At 42.5% G+C, this 21,342-nt stretch overlaps 1 pseudogene; it reads right to left on the reverse strand.

The window, feature by feature from the left end:
- LOC140503344 (cytosolic phospholipase A2 gamma-like) overlaps nucleotides 1–21,125 on the reverse strand; it is a 30,532-nt pseudogene extending 9,407 nt beyond the window's left edge.
- Between the last annotated feature and the right edge of the window lie 217 nt (nucleotides 21,126–21,342).

Below are 21,342 nucleotides of genomic sequence, written 5' to 3' on the forward strand. Positions count from 1 at the left end.
GAATCATGTCAGGACCACTTGGGTCATTCTTGCCACAAAGGTGGAAATATTTAGCTTCATATCATAACATAGAAATGTGTCACCATTTATGTGAAGGCCCTTATTTGAAGCATTATAAATTATATAGAGAAAACCAGAAGATACAGAAAATTGGATAGGAGAAGGCAAGCACAGAAGGAGTCAGAGGCTGGGAAGAGAAGGCACAGAGAGCAGCACCTGACATAACACAAGATATAGAAGCTGATAGGGACAAAACAAGGATGACAGGTGGGCTTGGCAGCTGAAGTCAGTAGCTGGTAGATTGGAGAAGAGTTGTGTAGGGGCTGGAAGGTGGTTGGAGAACATCAGAATCCTCCCTCCATGGAAAGAGTTCTTAGGTTCGTTGTCAGAAAGTGTCACTTGTGAGATAGGAAACCTTTCAGGTTTGCCTTTCAGGAGTGCCTTTGTTAATCTTTACTGTCCTTTGTGGTTTGAGAATGGAGAACTTTGCATAGATCATAGAGAACAGACCTGATTAGCTACATTGGTTCCAGACTCATTTGAACTCCTTATCCCTAAAAGAGCATAATATTATATTTTTCTAAAAGAGCCTAACACTTTGGGAATACCTTGCTACTGGCAGGTATATGCTAAACAGACCTGATACTACTTCAGTAGCCAAAAAGGAGAAGGCAAGTGGCCTTGCTCAACTGGGGAGCAACTAGCTGAACAAATGATTTTACCCACCAAGTAATGCATAATGAAGAGACTGACTGTTCTGAGGACTATTCCTGAGGCATTTCTTGTCCCAGGCACAGGGGTTTCTCTATTTATTTTACTTACAGCTTGACTTCAGTAAGTGTGTCCACTTTATTCTCCCCTTCCACTCTCTCAGGGACACAGTATTTGTTAGTGGAAGTGTAATCTGGGCTCATGAGTAGAATTCAATATTCCCAGCATTCCTATGTTTGGCTACTAAGTAAATGTTAAGGTTACAGTTGTGTTTGCCTTATCATTTAGTAAATGGTTCATGTTTAAGAGCCAATGGTCCCCTTTTCTCTCTCTAATGGTCAAATGGTCCCCTGTAAACTAAGTCAGTTGACTGGATTTCCCTAAGGTCATTTTACAAGTTGACTTATCATATCGCAAATGGATGAAACAATGAACAAAGTAAGGGAGCGTGGTGTCCACTGAGTACGTGTGTAGGGCTGTCGGGTATCATTCAAGAGCCACTGATTCCATTCCCCATCATCCAACTCCTAAAAATTGCAAGCAAGATGAGACTATTTCTTTGGCCATAATCACCAAATATTACCAGTTTAAAACTGATCCTTGGGGCAGCAAGCTAGCACAGTCGATCAAGTACCAGCACTGCAATAAGAAGGAATCAAGCTCAAATCTGGTCTCAGACACTTACTAGCTGGGTCACCCTAGGCAAGGCATTTAAACCTGATAGCCTCAAAAAAAGAAAAAAAAGACTGATCCATGATACCCAAGATCAAACTCATTCCAAGGCATGACAGCATCCAGGTTCAAATCCTTACCATTAGAATAAGCAGTGAACAGTTTTTCCTGGGTGTTTGAACCACGGATAAATTCCATGAAGAAATCTACAAGAAGAATGGAGACTATTTTAATAGGAGTTAAGAGAAACATCCATCCTGACCCCAAACCCCACCTTATTTCCCTTCCCTCTTTCTCAGAATGCTGAGGTAAACCTGTTTCTCACACATACCCCAGAAGGTTTTGAGAATAATATTCATGTCAGCCAGAGCACTGCCACACAATCCTGTAGAGAAGAGGAGGAGAATATGACAGAAAGGAATTACAGTCTGGGTTCTCATTTGGCTCTTTCCATCTCTAAGTACGAAAAGAACACTGCTCGGTCCATTGTCCCTGCATCTGCTCCTTCAGATTAGTAGAGAGTCCAGATTCCCAAGTCACAAACAGGGACTTTGAAGTAAAGGGTATCTCACATCTGGGTGTCAAATTACATGAGGAGTTAACAAGGTTCCATACTGGGGTTCACATCAGGAAGTAATCTCACACAGTTCTGCAGAGGCTTTTCAAGTTACTCCCATTATCTCATGCAATTCCAAAGGTGAGGAATCTCTGGGAACTAGGACTCTAATTGGATGCCAAATGGTGGGAGAATATCATTAAAGGAGGGACAACGTCATGGGCCTGTGGTTCAGCCTCTTCTTGGAGGATAGATTCAGTCCTTACCTCCCAGGTAGGAGAAATCCCTTTCAGGCTTTTGTTTTAGGAGCATCCCTCTCTTAAACTCGCTCCCACAATGAGTGGTAGAGACGTAAACACCAGGAGTTGAAGAGCCAAGTGGGGAGTAGCCAGCCCAGTCTGGAGTGAATTCAAACCAGGCATCTGGGAAGAAAACAAAACTTTCACTTTGGTGAGCAGGTTTTACACCAGAGTAGGAGTCACAACAGAATAACACTCACATCCAGAAAAATTCACATAATGGTCTGTGGTTTTTCCAAGGATAGACTCACAAAACCCTGGGGCTTCATATCTACCTATAATCACAATAAAACATACTCCCCATACATGTTTCCTATCACCTACTTTTCTCAGAGACAGCTATTCATTATACAAGTCACTTCCTAGTGAGTCCCTGGCACCAACTTGCTAGACCTAATCAGGAAAGGAAGCTAGACCAAGCACAGTGGGAGAAAAGCAGATTGGTCAGTCAGGATTGGCCCATTGTTCACTTAACACAGTACATAGGATGCAATTTGTAAACACCAAAAAGTCATGTCTTACAAGAGGCTGAGGATCTCAACAACCATGAAGAACAGGAAAGTTTTTGTAGTGACCAGCACTGACTATGTGATGTTTGTATTTGGGCCACAGTCAAATGACCGTGTTCTATGTTTAAAGGCAGGCTGTTCTCCTTCCCAAGAGAGAAGAGTCATAATATACAAACTGTGAGAGTTAGGAGGAACCTCACTGGCCATATAATACAATATCCACTCAAATTGGCCCTAATTCCCCCTGATTCCTGGCAAGTGACCATCCAGCATCTCCTGAATAGCTCTAAGGAAAAGAAAGTCACCAACTCAACAGGGACAGCACCAAAGAAGATGCCACCTCAACAGGGAGGCCAACAAAGGAGACCACCAAGGAATGCATCATAGCAGAAGCGAAGTAACTTTGCTTTTCAACACTTGACATGATGGGGGACTTTCCATGACATCAAAGATAAATCAGCCTCTTTGTCAATTCCCCCATTTGAATCTGAGATGAAGCAGAATGTATCTAACCACTTCTCCACAGAATAACCATCCCTTTATCTGAAGAGAGCTGTCATGTCTCCCAAATTCTTCACTTCTTCAGGCTAAACATTACCAGACCTCTCAGCTATCCACATAAGCCATGAATTTGACACCCTTCATCAATCTGGTTGTCCTCCATTGTTTACTCTCCACGTTATCAATTTTCCGTAGTACTCAGAATGAAACATGATGCATGATAAAGAGGTTCAAATAATTTTTCTCCATTTTCCATATTATACTGGGAAAGAAGTTCCTTTAAAAATGGAAGCTTGGCTTCAATGTGAAAATCAAAAGAAGAAAGATGTGAAGAAGCAGAAGGGAAATGTGACCTATGTAAGAAAGTTAGAGAATGGGAGAATTTCACAAAATGAGGAAGGGAAGGGGTGCCATTACACATTGGAAACAAGAAAAGCAAAGTTGAGAAGAGGGTGGAGCTAAATCAGTTCTTGGTTAATAAGCAGCTCTATATCCCTGAAAAATATTGAGGTAGATCCACAGTATCCATCAGGTGAGATCACTTAGTGATGGTTAGGGGGAAATACCAAATAGCAGAGGAATTCAATACCTCCCCACTGAGATATACTATGCAGGTCACCAGCCTCACTTCTCCTCCAGAGCCATCTGAAGCCAGTGACCTGATAATCCTCAGGATGGCTGGAGATGACCCAGGATGCACTGGGAGACTTTGGGGCCTTTAGGCCAAAGTCTTTGCAGGTACTCGCTTAGGGTGAGGAAACACCTATTATAGGCCTGTTTAAGAAGTAGCCAGGGCATGGCCCCTTTAATGAGGTCAAGAAAAACAGACATCAGGCTGGGTGGGAAACAGCAACAGTTACTATTCATAATCACTCTAAAGCTAGGGGGGTCCAGGAGCCCTTGGCAGGGGCCCATTGGGGTCTCAGGTTCAGAGTATACTCAAGTGCAAGTCATGTCATCATTTCTCTGATGGCATGGTCTTCTTGGCAGCAAAGGAGGAACAGGATCCTGTGAGTAGATACAGCTGGCTGAATGCTAGCTGGGTACCTCAACTCCTCCCAGCCTGACGCCTTTCTTTTTCTTGACCTCATTAAAGGGGCCATGCCCTGGCTACTTCTTAAAAAGGCCTGTTCACTGAATGGGCATTGCCTCACCCTAAGTGAGTAACTGCAAAGACGTTGGCCTAAAGGGTCCAAGGTCTCCCAGTGAATTCTTGGCCATCTCCAGTCATCCTGATGAATATCAGGTCACTGGATTCAAATGGCTCTGGAGGAGAAGTGAGGCTGGTGACCTGCACAGGCCTCCTTCACTCACAATAAAGTCAAGCCCAAGTCATGTCATCATTTCTGTTCATTTGAGGGAATCCAAGAAAACAAGAGGAAGGAAAACATGGTGGAGAGCATCTGGGTGAAAATCAATGGAGACAGAAAAAGTGGAAATGTTGGCATGGGAGTATAACTACAGATCACCTGGATAGAAAGGGAAAATAGATAAGGAGCTCAGGGAATATCACCAACCTGGCATAAAGGTAGGATACTGTGGTTATGGGGGATTTTGATTATATAGATCACTGCTGGAGTTTCCTCTCTGCCAGAAGCAGAGGAGCTCATAACCCCTTGACTTACATTAATATTCATTTCATCCTTCAAAAACCTGAAAAGTGAACAAGGGGAAATTCTATGCTGTTAAGGATTCTCACTAACAAGAAGGAACTAGTTGCTGATATAGAAATGATGGAATCCTTCTTAAAAGGCAACTTTTCCATCCTGGACTTTGGTCATATTCTGATATGGACACTAGATTTATGGAAAGCACATTTCCAAAGGCTCTAAGGAAAGATATGTAGTATACATAAACTAAAATGCTACAGAGGAAGTGAGCCCAGGAGCCATGGGGAATTTCAAAGACGTAATTCTGAAGTTAAAAAGAAACAATTTTAATGAGGAGGAAACATCAAAACCATCTGAAGAGACCACCATCAATGCACAAGCAACTTAACAATGTACCTATTGATGGCAGATAGAAGCAGAGACAAGCAACAGAAGATGAATACAAGGTCATGGAAAAGTCTGTAAGAATTGTATCAGGAGACTCAAAGCTCAGAATGAGCAGAGATTGGCAAGGGAATCTAAAGATGAAAGAAAGGAAGTTAGTACCTATGTTGGCGGAAGAGGAAAATATAGCACAATGAAAGCTGAAAAGAGAGAAAGTAGAGATGTTCATTTGTTTGCCTTCCATTGTCACCACGAAAGGCAGAATAAAAATGTCTAACACAGGATTGATGCTCAACATAGGTAAGGAGGTAGTAACTGAACTGCATGCGGAACTTGGTGAATTCAGGTCTCCTGACCCAGATGGAACAAATTCTTTATGACTTAAAAAACTGCTGGATTGGCTGGCTGAGGCCCTTTTATTGATCTCTTAAGACTGCAGAGAACGAAAGGAGGAACACAGGACAAGAGAAGGATTTATTTTAAACAGGGCATGGGGAGTTGAAAGGAATAAGCTGTAAACTATACACAGTCTAGAGAATTCAACTTTGATTCTGGGGAAAATGCTAGCTGGATTAATAAAGAGACGGTTGAAGGAGAAGGAGGAGAGCTGGAAAAAGATGACAACAATGAGAATGGCAGCAATAGTAACAAATTTGAAGAAGGAAGGAATGAGGGCAAGGAGGTGTCATTTTGCTAAGAACAGGCATGCTCAATCCCTTTGAACAGGATTATTAAACCAGCAGATCATGGCAATGTTTTGAGTAAGATCACCAAGACTTTACCAAATCACTTGACAAAAGTTTGCTTGGGATAAAGATGGAAATACGTGTGCTAGGAGACAATATACATTGTGAATCTGGCACCATCAAACGGTTAGTTTCTGATTCAATGTTAACTAAAAATGAAGTCTCCAGGGAAGTCACCCAAAGAACTCTACTTGTCCCTGTGCTATTTTGAAATTTCTGTCAGCTACCTGAATAATGGCAGAGATGACCTGCTCATCTAATTTGCACATAACATGATGGATAGCCAGTCAGCACAACAGACAACCAAGTCAGGACCCTAGAAACTTTTAGTAGGCTATCTACTAAAGTATTGGGCTAAATCCAAAAAGAAAAAATTCAATAGAGATCCCACATCTGATACTAGAGATCCAAAAGGCAACTTCTCAAGCAAAGATGAGTGAGAGGCATGCTTTGTAGGACAGCAGTTTGTCTACCAAGGAGGTGAGAGTTTTAGGTGACCACAAGGTCAAATGAATCAGTCTTGTGATATAGCAGCCCTCAAACCTGATGTTACTTGAGTCACAATGAGGAGGATACCTTTCAGTAATGAGATATTAATCCCACTGTATCATGTCTCAACTCATTCCTCCTCTGAAAGATGGTGTTTAGTTCTCAGAACCTTAGTGTAAAATCTGGAGAGAATCCAAAGAAGGACAGCCAAGTTGCAAAGAGACTTGAGTCCATGTCACATGAGGATTCGGTGAAGAAGTTGGGAAATCTGAGCCATGGGAAATATGTCTCAGTGGGGACCTTCGACACAGTTGACTTCAATGACCTCTCAGATAATCTCTTCTCTGCTGGTTTTTCTGATACTGATTCATCTCATCCCCCCCCCCCCACCCCCCCATCTATCCACTACTGTCCATGGATCATCAGGAAAATGGGCATGTCCATCACGAGTGTTCAGATGGCTCTGTCCTAAGCCCTCTTCTCCTTCACTATACCATCTTGCTTAATGATCTTTTCACCTCCCATGGGTACAACTATTACGTCTACGTGACTGATTCCAAGAACCCTTCATCTAACCATAATCTCTCTCCTGAGCAGGATTTCTGCACCACAAACTGACTTATAGAAATTTCAAACTGGATATTCCATGGGTATCTCAAACTCAACAGGTCTAAAACAGATCCCATCATTCTCCAGAAACCCTCTCATCTTACATACTTTCCTATGTCAAGTACACCATCATCCTTCCAGTCATTCTGCCTTAACTAACATCCTCAATTCTTCATTCCCATTCACCTCACATATCCAATGTATGACTCACATATCCAACATGAACTCACCTCTCTTTGTAATTCTTTTCATTTCTATTTTCACAACATCTCTACTATGGGCCCCCTTCTCTCCACTGACAAAGCCACCACCCTAATTCAGGATCTTGTTACCTTTCATGCGTACTATGGCAAGGTCCTACTAATGATGTCCCCAGCAGTGGAAACAATACAAAAGTAATTAGATACAAACAGAGTGAATGGAAGATGATATCAGAGGGAAAGGTACTGTCTTTACCAGGGTAAGGGGTACTGAGAAAGGTACCCAGTAAAAGGTGGGGATTGAATTAAATGAAGAAAATCAGAGAAATGAGGCTGTAGAGACAAAGAAGAGTGTTCCAGTAACAAAGGACACCTAGGAGCATGGAGCAGAAACATGCAACATCTTATTCAAGAAGGAGCAAATAGGTCAGTATTGCTGGATTGTAGAGAATGTGGAGAGAAGTATGAGAAGACTGGCGATGCATCAAGGGAGCCAAGTGGTAAGGGGCTGTACATGTCAATCAGGGGAATGTATCCACTGGGTAGGAATGGTGAAGTGGGGTTCTTCTAGTACAGGTTGGACTGGACAGTCAATGAGATCCTCTCCAACTGAACTTCTGAGAAGATTCAGAAACTTTTCCTCAAAAAGACCTCACTTCCATGGGTTATTGAGATGTTCCTAGGGAGTTGAGTGACCTTGGCCATAGACTCCCTGACATCACTACCCAAAATGGATCTTCTGGACAAATATCTTGCCACTCCACCCTAAGTCTTCTTCAGGGAAGATGCCAGGGCCATACTCACTCTTTTCACAAAACTTGAGGTCATGGTCGATGGTAGCAAATATGGGATATGGTACAGTCCCCATCTTCGACTCTTTCTTGACCTGGGACAGGTGAGACCCTAGAAGCTGATAGGGTTAATAGAAAGAGATTTGAAAGCAGAGAAATGGAGAAATATTCACAGAGATGTGTCCAGCATGGAGCTACCAGGTGCCAAGAGGTTAGCAATTCAGAGGGTTTCTAACTGGAAAGGACCTTAGATCATTACGCTACTCCAGTTTTGTCATTTTTCAAGAAAGAAACAGATCCAGAGCAGGGAAGACAATTTCCCAGGGTCATAAGAATCAGTAGCAGACACAAGATTTGAACTCAGATCTCCTGATTTCAAAACAAGGGCTCATCTGAGTAATGACAGGCTTCAAGGGACCCTCCCAGGCTCACCATTAATAAGTTAACATGAGGTCACCCCAAAGAACCCTAGCACTCATCATAGTATCTGACAGATACTATGCTTAACAAATGCTAGTTGATTGACTAGCAAGCTGGAAGTATGGGCTGGGGCAGCCACCCAAACGGGAGGATAGAATTGGAACACTTTCACCCTGATAAGAAACATCTCCCTGCTCCCAGCTCCCCTGAGTTCCGATTGAGACCTTACTTCATTTGTAAGGTAGTAGACAACAGAATAGGACCAGAAGTCAGTGAGGGAATAGTCATCCCTCTCTGCAGCCTCACAGAGCTTATCCAGAGCCACAGAGATATCCCAAGACTCCTGCAGACGCCTCCTGCACTCATTTTCTGCCTTCTTCAGGTCTTTCCACCCATCATTCTTGTTGTAGAGGGAGGCCATGCACCTAAGGAAGAGAAAAGCTTCTGGCTGGCTGGCAGGTGAAAGATCTGAACAAATACAATGCAATTAGGCCCCGAAGGGGCACCCTAGTCCACATAACACCAGCCCTGGAGTCAAGAAGACCCCAGTTCCAATATAACCTCAGATACTGAATGGCCATGGGACCCTAGGCAAGTGACTTCACCTCTGCCTGCCTTGTTTTCTTCAATTATAAAATAGCAATAATAGTACCCACCTCCCAAGGTTGCTGTGAGGATCCAATGAAATAGCATTTGTAAAATTTCTTAGCCTACTGCCTGGCACACAACAGGTGCCCAAAAATCCTTCCTTCCTTCATCCCTTCTATTATGGTTTCCAACTGCTTAGAAGTTCAAAAAGGACTGGATGGCCCTTCACTCTGAAAACCCGCTGACCATCAGTCCAGTGCTCCATTTCTACAGCTAGCTAGTCTCCAAAATGCTTTAGAGTATAACTCTGATTTCTCATCTTCATACCCATTCTTCCTCTCATACCCTTTACAGTTTCACCAAGTTCTTTGTCATTCACTGTGTCCTCAAAGGGACTCTCTCAATATCAGTCGGGTAGTAGGCTCAACATTATGCATGGAGCAAGTGTGATCAGGAGATGGCTGGGGACTTCTGGAGAGGGACTTTGTGAAACACAGAGCCTTCTTCCCAGTGGAGCGGTGGATCCCCCCTACCAAAGACAGCATGCATACTGACAGGTTCTTACCAGGTGGAGCCAGACACTCCTGCAATATATGTGACCACGTCCAGAAGCCCGACGTGGCTCAGCTCACTAAGGACACCTTGGCAGACTACGGCAGCTCTCAGGCCCCCACCAGAGACCAGCACAGAAACCACAGGGACCTAGGTGCAGTAGAGAGAGACGTGAAAGTAGCATAGCAGGGTTCATACCAGAGAAAGGAGATGAGAGAGGGAAATATTCCATCAGAGGAAACGAATGGTACGTAGGCTTCACGTTTGGCAAAGGTAGAGAGGACATTATACTCTAAGAGAAGGAAGAGGGTGAGGATTCACACCCTGAGATTAAAAAAAGAAGATAGTGTGATGAAATTCCCATTCAAAGAAGGAGAAAAAGATCAATGCTTTAATCCAGGGGCAGAAGAGAACCTATAAAGGTACCAGAAGAGGAGAAACCAGGGTCCATACCATGGAAAGATGATAGGTCAGACATGAATAGAGCAAAAAAATGGAAGGAAGGAAAGCTTGGAATTGAGTCCAATAAAGAGTTAGGCGACTCCCAAGTATCCACTTCAGAGAAACTTCTGCAGAGCATCCAGATGCTCCTGGCTTCTGCCCACACCAGGGCCTTAATAGCCCTATACCTTTTTGACATTTGAAGAGCCCAAGCTCTTCAGGGCTTGCAGAATATGCTCCCCTCGATTTTTCACTGCTTCCTTCTCTTCATCTGAGATTCCAGAACTGATCCTGATTATCCAGAATAATAAGAGTTTTGTTATACACAACTCATTGGGCTCAATCCTTTGTCCCCAGTTGGCTGGCTAGCTCTGGTTGGTCTTCTGACTATCAGTCTGAAACCCTTCATTTTGTCAGGTTCTAGCCCTGGCTCTCAATCTGCCACCCACTGACCCACCTGACACTAAACCTTCTCTGCTTTTTACCAAACCACCCCCATATCAAGTCAGGTATCACATCTACCTGGGACCTCCCTCTCACCTTAGAACACATAGGTCAGGGTCACTCTTGGCACTGTAGGCAACTTGCTGCAAAACAAAGAGGCTCATAGAGACCCTTAATAGGGGTCAATTAGTAAGACAGACTCCTCCTCCTCAACCCCTCAAACTCTCCAATGTCTACATACATGGAGCCACAAACCCTCTCCTCCTGACCAGCCCATCCATTCACAGTTCTATTTGACATCTCCAAGCACTCCATCTCCATCCTCACCCCTCTAACCCACAGTGCCCATTTCAATCGCACATAGGAAGTTCCCTGGAAGGTACCAAGTAGACCCAGAAATTAGGACAGTACCTGGGGTATAGCCATGTCTCCTGTCTTCTCACCCTCCACTGATCACAGGATGACCTCAGTCAGAAAAAGTAGGGAGAGGTAGAGAGTAAAACACAAGCTGTCTACAGGGCTCTATCTGTCTTTCTCTTTGTATGTGTTTGTATGATTCTCTCTGTCTCTGCTTCTCCTTCCCACCCCACTTTTACCTCTCCAACTTTTAAAAGCAGAAATTATTTCCCAAAGATGAAACAGCTGCAGCTTCAATTTCCAATTTTCAAAAAAGAAACAGAAGTCAATATGAAACCAGGACAAAGCCACAAGCCATCTTTCTAAATGCCAAATTGAAAATACCCAGAAATGTCATAGTCAAAATCCAAAGCTTCCAGGTCAAACGCACACATAGACACACACACACACACACACACACACACACACACACACATACTCTATGCAAACAATTACAAAGAGTTAAAATGGAAAGAAATCACAATGAGATTCACATAAAACTTCACTGCAACTACTCAAAACAATGGAAGATACTGGAATGCAATATTTTATAAAGGATGAAGAAAATTAACTTTATAAAATAACATGGCCTGAAAAAACCTTAATATAACATCATAGGAGGAACCACACACTTTCGTGGTCAGCCTGTGGTCAAAAAAGAGCTCAAAGCATAGACATTTGTAGAAACAACATTATAGGAAATGTAGCTACAAAAGTTGCTGTTATAAACTGGGGGCACACTCCCCCAAAACATATGCAAAACCAAAAGGAAGAGTGGACTGAAACATAAACTCATGGAGAGGAGAATAAGTAGTTAACACATATGACTAAAGAAACTCATACCTCCATCATTAAGGTCCCTGATATCCTTTCTTTCCCTGTGGTATCATCATACTGTTCCCCTCGAAGTGGTATCTCTACTAACAGAGATGTCCAAAGCTCTCAATTGGTGTGATGCCTTAGGTGCCTGCATCTCCTAATGGAAGATTTCTTCACTGCAGTATGCAATTGCCAGTTCTGGGAGGATGAAAGAGATGCTCTCACATCCTCTGAAGGGATGAAGATCAATTCCTTCTCAAAGACTCATTTCTTCTTCTATAACTGGCTCTCTGCTCTCATAGTTGATACTCCCTAGAGATATCTCTTATCCCCACTGACTCCCTAGACAAAGTGTCTTGCATTTGAAAGGACCTCCCTAGGGGGGGCAAATTCATTGGTCATCCAATTAGCCTTGCACATGTATCAAGCTTGACTGCAGAAATTACTTAATATTATCCTGAAAAGGAAACCAAGTAGACATGCTTCTTTGCACTTTATTTTAAGACCATGACATCTTGTTTGCTCTCTTGCTCCTTTCATCCAGTGGGCTAGCAAGAAACAAAAGGAGAAGGACTCCTGATACATTACATTAGTTTAGGTTAAGAAAAATAAAATAAATGTGATGGGGATGGGATATGAACCTCCAAAAGGAAAAGACCATGTCTTTTGGATCTGGACTCCACAAAGGAAAAGCTTCTGGACTTTCCCACATAACATGGGCCCTTGGCATTCCCCTGAGGCACCAGACCTTCCAGTTAATACTCCTTTCATTGTGGCCCTCATGGTCTGCACCTGGCCCCACCCTGGACCACCACTCCTTAATTCCATCCAGACCCCTTCTCTGTTCCCAGACAAATTGGTCACTCCTAGCTTCTGTTTCAAAGGTCCATCTTGTCTCCATTCAATTTCTCAGATTCCTTAAGAGTCTGGCCAAAAAGGTAGATTCTTAAAATCTCTTCCATCCTGAAGGGTGTTCTGATGAACCTTATCTCTATCTGAAAGAAAGGTTGAGTCCATCTCATTTCAGGTAGGACCTGTATAATATGTCCTTCAATTCTGGGGTCCCAACATCCCTAGATCTCATCAAATTGACTTAATTTTTGCAGTGTATTGGGAAGAAATAGAGAAAAACTTACACTGTAAGGTCTTCAGAAAAGTTCAATCTCCATCAGATACTTTCAAGGAATGTTAACCCTCCTGTTAACCTTATGGATAGTTAAACTGTGTTTTAAATAAAATCGAAACTTTAAATCAAGAAATTATTACACTACAAATGAAAGGGTCTTTCTAATTCAAATCACTGTCAAACATAAATTATACTGATGACATTGGGCCCTGAAATTTGAAATCTTGGGAGTTAATGGCCTTTACTGAAACTGAGTTTTCAAATAACTGATATATTTCACTCGAGTGAATTCAAAGTTAAATTATTGTAATAAAGATTTCAATTCATTTATAATCATTAGGAAATTGGTTCCTCTTTTGATGAGAGGCAAACATAAAATTCCTAACATGGAAACCTACAGTTTTGGAAACCATCAAATATTTGTAGAAGAAAGACACTGTGAAGGATCTGGATCACTCACAGACCACAAAATGGAAGTGCCTTTGAGGAAACTGCCCAGTGTTTCATTTGGAGGGAATAACCTAGAAGGGAGTAATCACAATTTTTTGTAAGTAGTGAGAGGAGGAACAGAGATTCTTTATGGCCCCAATATCTATGTCATTCCTCTGCCATAGTTGGGCCCTTGGTCATTGCCAAGTGGATTCCTTCATGAAATAGCTGGATACCTGCTGTTCCAGCATCAAAGAGCTTAACTTTGATAAGAAGACAGATGACTTCTTCTCCAAAGTCATCCTGCTTACTGAAATCTGAGACACCTACACTGAGGAACTTGTTGTGCTGAGTGAGTTTTTTTGTGGGTCTATTTGCCAATCATTGATGTAGCTATGTGATAGTAACCAATTCTAACTGCCCAAAGTCCTTAAAGAAACTGGTATGAGTTTTTGCACAAACAAACCCAATGCAATCATGATTAGGAGGGAAGCAGAAAACTGGGAAAGAGTTTTTACAACTAGTGTCTCTGATAAAGGCCTCATTTCTAAAATACATAGAGAACTGAGTCAAATTTACAAGAATACAAGGCATTCCCCAATTGATAATTGGTCAAAGGACATGAACAGGCAGTTGTCAGAGGAAGAATTAAAGATATCTATACTCATATTAAAAAATGCTCTAAATCACTATTGATTAGAGAGATGAAAATCAAAACATCTCTGAGGTACCACATCACACCTATCAGGTTGGCTAACATGACAGAACAGGAAGATGATAAATGTGGGAGAAGGTGTGGGAGATTTGGAACACTAATTCATTGTTGGTGGAGCTGTGACCTGATCCAGCCATTCTGCAGAGCAATTTGGAACTATGCCCAAAGAGCTAGCGAAGCGTGCATAACCTTTGACCCAGCAATATCACTTCTGGGACTATATCCCCAAGAGATTATAAAAATGGGAAATGTACACATGTACAAAAATATTTAGAGCAGCTCTTTGTGGTGGCCAAGATTTGGAAATTGAGGGGATGCCCTTCAGTTGGGGAATGACTGAAGAAGTTGTGGTATGTGAATGTAATGGAATACTATTGTGCTATGAGAAATGATGAGCAGGAAGACTTCAGAGAGGCCCGGAAGTGCTTGTATGAACTAATGCTGAGTGAAAGGAGCAGAACCAAGAATACACTGCAAACAGCAACAACCACAATGGACAAGGAATTTTTCTGGTAGACTTGGCTCTTCACAGAACTGCAAGGACCTGTGTGTTCATCCTTCATTGCCAAAGAAGACCATGCCATCACAGAAATGATGACATGACTTGCACTTGACTTTCTTTTGAGTGAGGGAGAGCTGTGCAGGTCACCAGCCTCACTTCTCCTCCAGAGCCATCTGAGTCCAGGGTCCTGATATTCATCAGGATTGACTGCAGATGACCCAGGATGAGGCACTTGGGGTTAAGTGACTTGCCCAAGGTGACACAGCTAGTGAATGTCAAGTGTCTAAGGTGAGATTTAAACTCAGGTCCTCATGACTCCTGTACTGGTGCTCTATCCACTTCACCACCTAGCTGTAAGGACTTAAAACATTCCCAAAGGGCTCTTGAGGCAAAATGTCATCCACATCCAGAGAAAAAACTAAGGAATTGGAATGCCGAATGAAACAGAATATTTTCTTTTGTGCTATGGTTTGTTTTGGTTTGGTTTTACTCAAGGTTTCACTCATTCATTTCAATTTTTCTATGCAACATGACTAATCTGAAAATGTCTTTAATAAGGATGTATGTGTGAATCCATATAAGGTTGTATGCTATCTCAGAGAAGGAGGGGGAGAACATGTAAGACTTATGGAAGTGATTGTAGAAAACTAAAAACAAATAAATTAGCAAAAAAGAATGTTGCATGAACTGTGCTTTTGTAACTACTAAGAGACTAAAAATGGAATGACAATGTAGAAATTGGTTGGTTTTATGTAATAAAACTTTGTGCTAAAGTGGCTAACACCAGGGACCTGGGCCACATGGAAGAGATCCACATGGAAGTGAACTGAAAGAGACAAGGCTTAGAAATTTTTAAATTAAGGCCCTTTCATAGTTAGTGCAGGTCTCCCTTTCCCAATCAATATAAGACTACAAAATAAGTTTCACAAAATTCACACGAATTATTTCATTGATAAAGGATTATCTCCTTGCTCTGGTTTCAATACTCACACTAAAGTATTAGTAATTTAGAAAAAAATTAAAGAACCTGATTTGGCTCTTTGGGTAATTCCAAAAAGTAAAGCACTACTGGGAAGTTGAAGTGTCACCATGAAATTTGGAACATCAAGTAGAAAAAAAAACGTGGACCCTTCTGAAAAAAAATTGAGATTTCAGTAGTATACATAGAAATTATAAATCAATACTTGGTGGAGTTGAAAATGTTACTGTAGTTAATTAGGAGAATTTAATCAGTCTTCATATGTACTAGGAGATAATAAATATTTGCACCTTTCTCCCACAGCTGTGGAGAGAAACACATAGTGGTAAAATGCTTATCACACTTCCTGGCTTCCGAAAACCTGCAATATTCAGATGTAATATTCGCTGTAATATTCAGGTCTTGTGGGAATGCAATTGAACGAAATACTATCTCCTCTACAGGTACTTTTTCTAATTGGCATGGAATATGAGCCAAGAAATTGAGAATACACAGAGTAAACATTTTAAAATCTTACTTAAAACAGACTTGAGCAACTTTCAGGATACAGAAAAAGCCTGGCACATGGGGTAGGTGCTACATAAACTACTGTGATTACTGTGAAAATGCCAGAGGTAAAAAGGTAAATGACTTTCTAGGAAATGGTGAGTTTGAAGGTATTTAACTCAAATATCGACACGTGATTGGGGATGTTGTGAGTACAAAGGAGCTAAGAGAAGCTGTTAAAGGAAGTTTCTTCTTTTCAATGCCAATACCAATACATTATATCTGTTATATCATTATAAGGGTATATTTTGGTTTTTTTTAAAGACTTAGGAAAGAATAATGAGAATAGGAAATGACTTACTGTCAGGAGAAAAGTAGGATGAAATCCTCTTAGAAGATCTTCATCTGTGAGTTTCCTTGGGGCGAGACTTGCTGACCCACTATGAAGAATCTCTGCAGTGCTGCCTTTTAAGGAAATCAGACCTCTCCCATCCAAGACTTTGACCCACCCCTCCTTTCAGCTGTTATAACTGATAAACCTTTTCAGGGTGTGTATTTGGGGGGAACAGGGAAGCTGTGTAGGGAAATGTCCACTTTACTGAAAACAAAATATAATGACACTTTGGGGGATTTTGAAAAAATACATTTCAAAAGATTATTCTGAGAAGGGGTCCATCAGCTTCACCAGATTGCCATGACACAAAAAAAGATTACAAGCCCCTGATCTAATTCAACCCACCCACCCATTTTATAAATGACAAAACTGAAGACTAGCACTCTCAAGCAGTTAGGTGGTGGAAAGTGGAAAGTCTGAAACACAAGGGTTCACATTCTGAGTCTGACACTCACTAGTTGCAATGACCTTGGGTAAGTCCTTGAAAGCTGGGAAGAAGGAAGAAGGAAGGAAGCTGCCTAACTGGCAAAATGTAGGGATTAAACTAGATGGCCTGGAAGGTCTCTCCTGTCTGTAAATCTACTATGATTTAGCCAGAGCTCAGCAGATATTCAAGGCCAAACAGTGGAAGACAGGTGAAACCCAGCACAGGTTCCTGACCCTGTGGCCTTTCCTCTCTCCCCCTTCCACTCTTGCCAGTCTGTTGGTGACCAGCTCCAATACTACCCTGTCCTCAAAGAGGCCTTCCATGACCCCTCCTCCCTCTGCCCAGCAGGAAAGTCTTTCACCTGGCACTGGACACTCCCATTAACATGAGTCTGGTACCTGTCTGTCACTCATCCTTCCTCTCATCCATCATCTCCAGGAGGGCAGCCATCATACCCAACCTCTGCTCATCTCCCAATGTCACTGAGCACATGGCTCTGAAGACAACATGTGTTTTTTAATAGAATACAGGCTCTTCAATCCAATCTGCCAATTGCAATAGTCCCCTGAGGTCAGAGTTCATCTGAGTCAGGTGAGCTGACCTCCTCTGTGGCTGCTGAGCACTCTCTAGCTCCTAACTTACCTTAGGGAACAGGTCTCTGTGAACCATTTTTCTTCTAGCCTCTCCAGGGGAAAGGTCGCTCTCCTGTCAAGAAAGCACAGGAACAGAAGAATTGAGCAGCTCTGCCTTCTCATTATTGTCAGTTCTCATCCTGTCTATCCCAATCCCCTCCTTGACCTTCCTCTTTTCCATAAACAGGCCTTGAAAGGCCCTTCCTGTTGTTCTGAAGTTGCCATGGATCTCCCCTCTTGATTGCCTTCAGCACAGGTCAAGCTCTTCCTACTGGTCATTCCATGATTTTACATTCATCTGTCATGTCTTCTATTCCTTGTTTTTATCATCTGAATAGAGCTTTTCAAAGTTAGACTGGACTCAAGATTTCCCCCACATCTACACTGAGCTCTTTAATCATGGTCCTTTTTCTCTCCTCATTGGAATGATCTGGGTCTTCAGAATTTCATCTTTGAGAGTTTTACTAACCTAGGCAGTAGGGTCACAAAGAGAATCAGGAGCAGAGATGGGATTTAAACCAAGGTCTCCTGACTCTGAATCAAGCCCTCTTTTGACTAAGGTTGGGTTGAAGGGACCTTCCAAGCCTCACCATCAATAAGTACACATGAGGTCACGCAACAGAACCCTAGCACTTTGGAAAGTATCTGGCTGGGAGTAGCTGCTTAATAAATGCTAGTTGATTGACCAGTAAACTAGAAGCCTGGGTTGGGGCAGCCACCCAAACAAGGGGATAGAATGGGAACACCTTCACCCTGAAAGGAAACCTCTCCCTGCTCCCAGCTCCCCTGTGTTCCAAGGGAGAGCTTACTTTCTGCATAATGTAGTAGACAATGGAATAGGACCAGAAGTCAGTGAGAGAATTTTCATCCCTCTCTGCTGCCACATAGAGCCCATCCACAACAACAGAAAAATCCCAGGAGTCCTCCTGCAGCCACCTCCTGAGCTCATTTTCTGCTTTCTCCAGGTCTTTCCATCAGTCACACTGGATGAAGAGGGAGGACATGCACCTAAGGATGAGAAAATCATCTGTATGCCAGGCTGGTGAAAGATATGGGCAGTTGCAAAGCAATGAGGCCAACAGGGGGCACCCTACTGTACATAAGGACAGCCAGAGTCAGAAGAACCCAGTTCAACTATGACCTCAGATATTTAATGGCCATGGGACTCTGGGCAAGAGACTTCCCCTCGGTCTGCCTCAGTTTCCACTACTATAAAAGGAGAATAATAGTACCTATGTCCCAGGGTTGCTGTGAGGATCCAAGAAGACAGTTTTTGTTGCTCAGCACAACTGACTCAGCACACTGCCTTGCACACAATAGCTGCTCAGAAATGCTTGCTTCCTTCCTCCTTTCTATCCTGGCTTCCAAGGGCTTAGAAGTTCACCAAGGCTTGGATGGCCCTTCACTCTGAAAACCCACTATTGGCCCAATGTTCTATTTACACAACTGGTTGGTCTCCAAAGCACGTTATAGTATAACTCTGCTTTGTCATCTAGCAAGGCCATTTCTTCCTCTTAAACCCTTTACAATTTCACCAAGTTCTTTGTCATTAACTCTGTCCTAAAAGGAACTCTTTCTATATCAGTTGGATGGAAGGATCAACATTATGCATGGAGCAAGTGTGATCAGGAGATAGCAGGGGATTTGTGGACTGGGATTTTGTGGAGTATGGAGTCTGACTGTGAACCCAGGTCCCTGCCTCCCAGTGGAGCTGTGGATTCCCTACTATACACCGACAGGTTCTTACCAGGTGGAGCCAGACACCCCTGCAATATATGTGACCATGTCCAGGAACCCCACATGGCTCAACTCACTAAGAACATCTTGGCAAGCTATGGCAGCCTTCAGGCCCCTACCAGAGACCAGAACAGAAACCACAGGGACCTGAAGAAAGAGATGTGAAAGGAGTTTACCAGAGTTCAAATCTAGGAAGGGAGGTGAGAGAGCAAAATATTACACCAGGGGATAGGAATGGGTAGGTAGGCTTCACGTTTAGGTAAGATATAGAGGAAATTATACTCTAAGAGCTAGGAAGAGGGTATAGATTCACACCCTGGAGGAAAAAAGAAGAAAGTATGATGGAATTCCCATGGAAAGAAGGAGAGGAAAGGGATGATTTACTCATGGAAAATAGGAGGACCTATAAAGGTACCAGGTAAGAAGACACCAGGGTTCATACTCTGAAAAGGAAGTAGATCAGAGATCAGTAAAGCAAGAAACAGAAGGAAGGAAAGGCTGGAATTAAGTCCAAAAATGCGTCAGGAAAGACCCAAGTCTCCACTTCAGAGAAACTTCTGCAGAGCATCCAGATGCTCCTGACCTCTGCTCAGACCTCTTTAGCATGGAGACCGAAGCTCTTCAGGGCTTTCAGGAATGCTCCCTTTGATTTTTCACTGCTGCCTTCTTTTCACCTGAGACTCTAAAATAAATCCTCAAGTCAGAATTGCCCAGAATAATAAGAGGCTTGTTATAGACAGCTCCTGGGGCTCATCTTTTTGGCTCTGGTTGATTGGCCGATGTTGAATTCACCTCAGGAATTTCTTGCCACCATCTGGATGAAATGCTTCATCTCAGCATTTAAACCTGAATCTCAATCTGCCACCCATGGACCCAACTGATGCTAAAACTTCTCTGCCTTTTAACAAACCACAATTATATTAATTCAGGTATCACATCTGCCTGAGAAGTGCCTCACAACTTTCATCACATGGGCTAGGGTGACCCTTCGCACTGCAAGCAACTTGCTGTAAAAGAAAGAGGCTGCTAGAGGCCATTTATAAAGGCCAATTAGTAAGAATAACTCCCCACTCCCCACACCACTCAACCTCACCAGTGTCCATATAGAAAGACCTATGAAATCCCTCCTCCTCACAGGCCCATCTCCTCACAACTCTATTTGAAATCTCCAACCCCTTCATCTCCATCCTCATTCTTCTGGCCTCAAGTGCCCATTTCAAGCCCACATGTCAAATTACTTGAAAGATACCAAGTAGACCAAGAAATTAGGATGGTCCCTGGGGTACAGACATGCCTGTTGGCCTCACAAACTCCACTGACCACAGGATGGTCTCACCCACCAAAAGGGGGAGAGGAGGAGGGGTTTAGGGTGGAGAGGAAAACAGAAGCTGTCCATAAAGTCTATCTCTGTCTTTCTCTGTGTCTGTGTCTGCATTTCTTTCTGTCTCTGCTTCTCTCTTCCCATTCCCCTCCTACCTCTCAAACTTTAAAAGCAGAAATTATGTGCCAAATATAAATCAGCTTCAGCTTTATCCATGGTCTAGGAAACCTAGAATTCAAAAGAAGATGAATGGAAGATTTCCTCTATTAACCTTCCCTCCCAAAATCTGAAAGAATTTATTCTGCCATATATGCAAAGAGTGAAAATCCACAAGAAGTAAACACATCCCAAACATCTCTTTCTTGTTCAGACATACTCTGAGCTGTATTTTTTCACATGGAAATTTCACCCATCAAACACTGAACCAGACCATGTGTGAAAGACATGTTGTTCTATACTCTTACAAATACAAAACAGAAACTCCTTTGTTCTCTGATGTTGCAGTCTGGAAGATTTGCATCCAAATACTACCCCAGATACTCACTATATGACACTGGTGAAGTCACTTCATTCCTTTGCATTATTCTCTTCATCCATCAAATGAGATGCAAAGACCTCTAAGTTATCTTCTCTTTCTCAGTTTATGATCCTAACAAGCTGCATCTAGGAAAGCAAACCAATTCACTTTATAATCTGAAAACTTCTCTGGGAGGGTTGAGTTTAATCAGAAAATTGGGGCTGATTGACATGTTTGTTCTTTTTATGATCTGACAATTTTTCCAGGACAGATTTCCTCACAAATACTTCAAGGCCTGGAAAAGCCATATCTTATCTCAAGATAAGGACACAAGGTAAAT

This window comes from Notamacropus eugenii, chromosome 5 (assembly GCF_028372415.1).
Source record: "Notamacropus eugenii isolate mMacEug1 chromosome 5, mMacEug1.pri_v2, whole genome shotgun sequence".
In the NCBI taxonomy this organism is placed as follows: Eukaryota; Metazoa; Chordata; class Mammalia; order Diprotodontia; family Macropodidae; genus Notamacropus; species Notamacropus eugenii.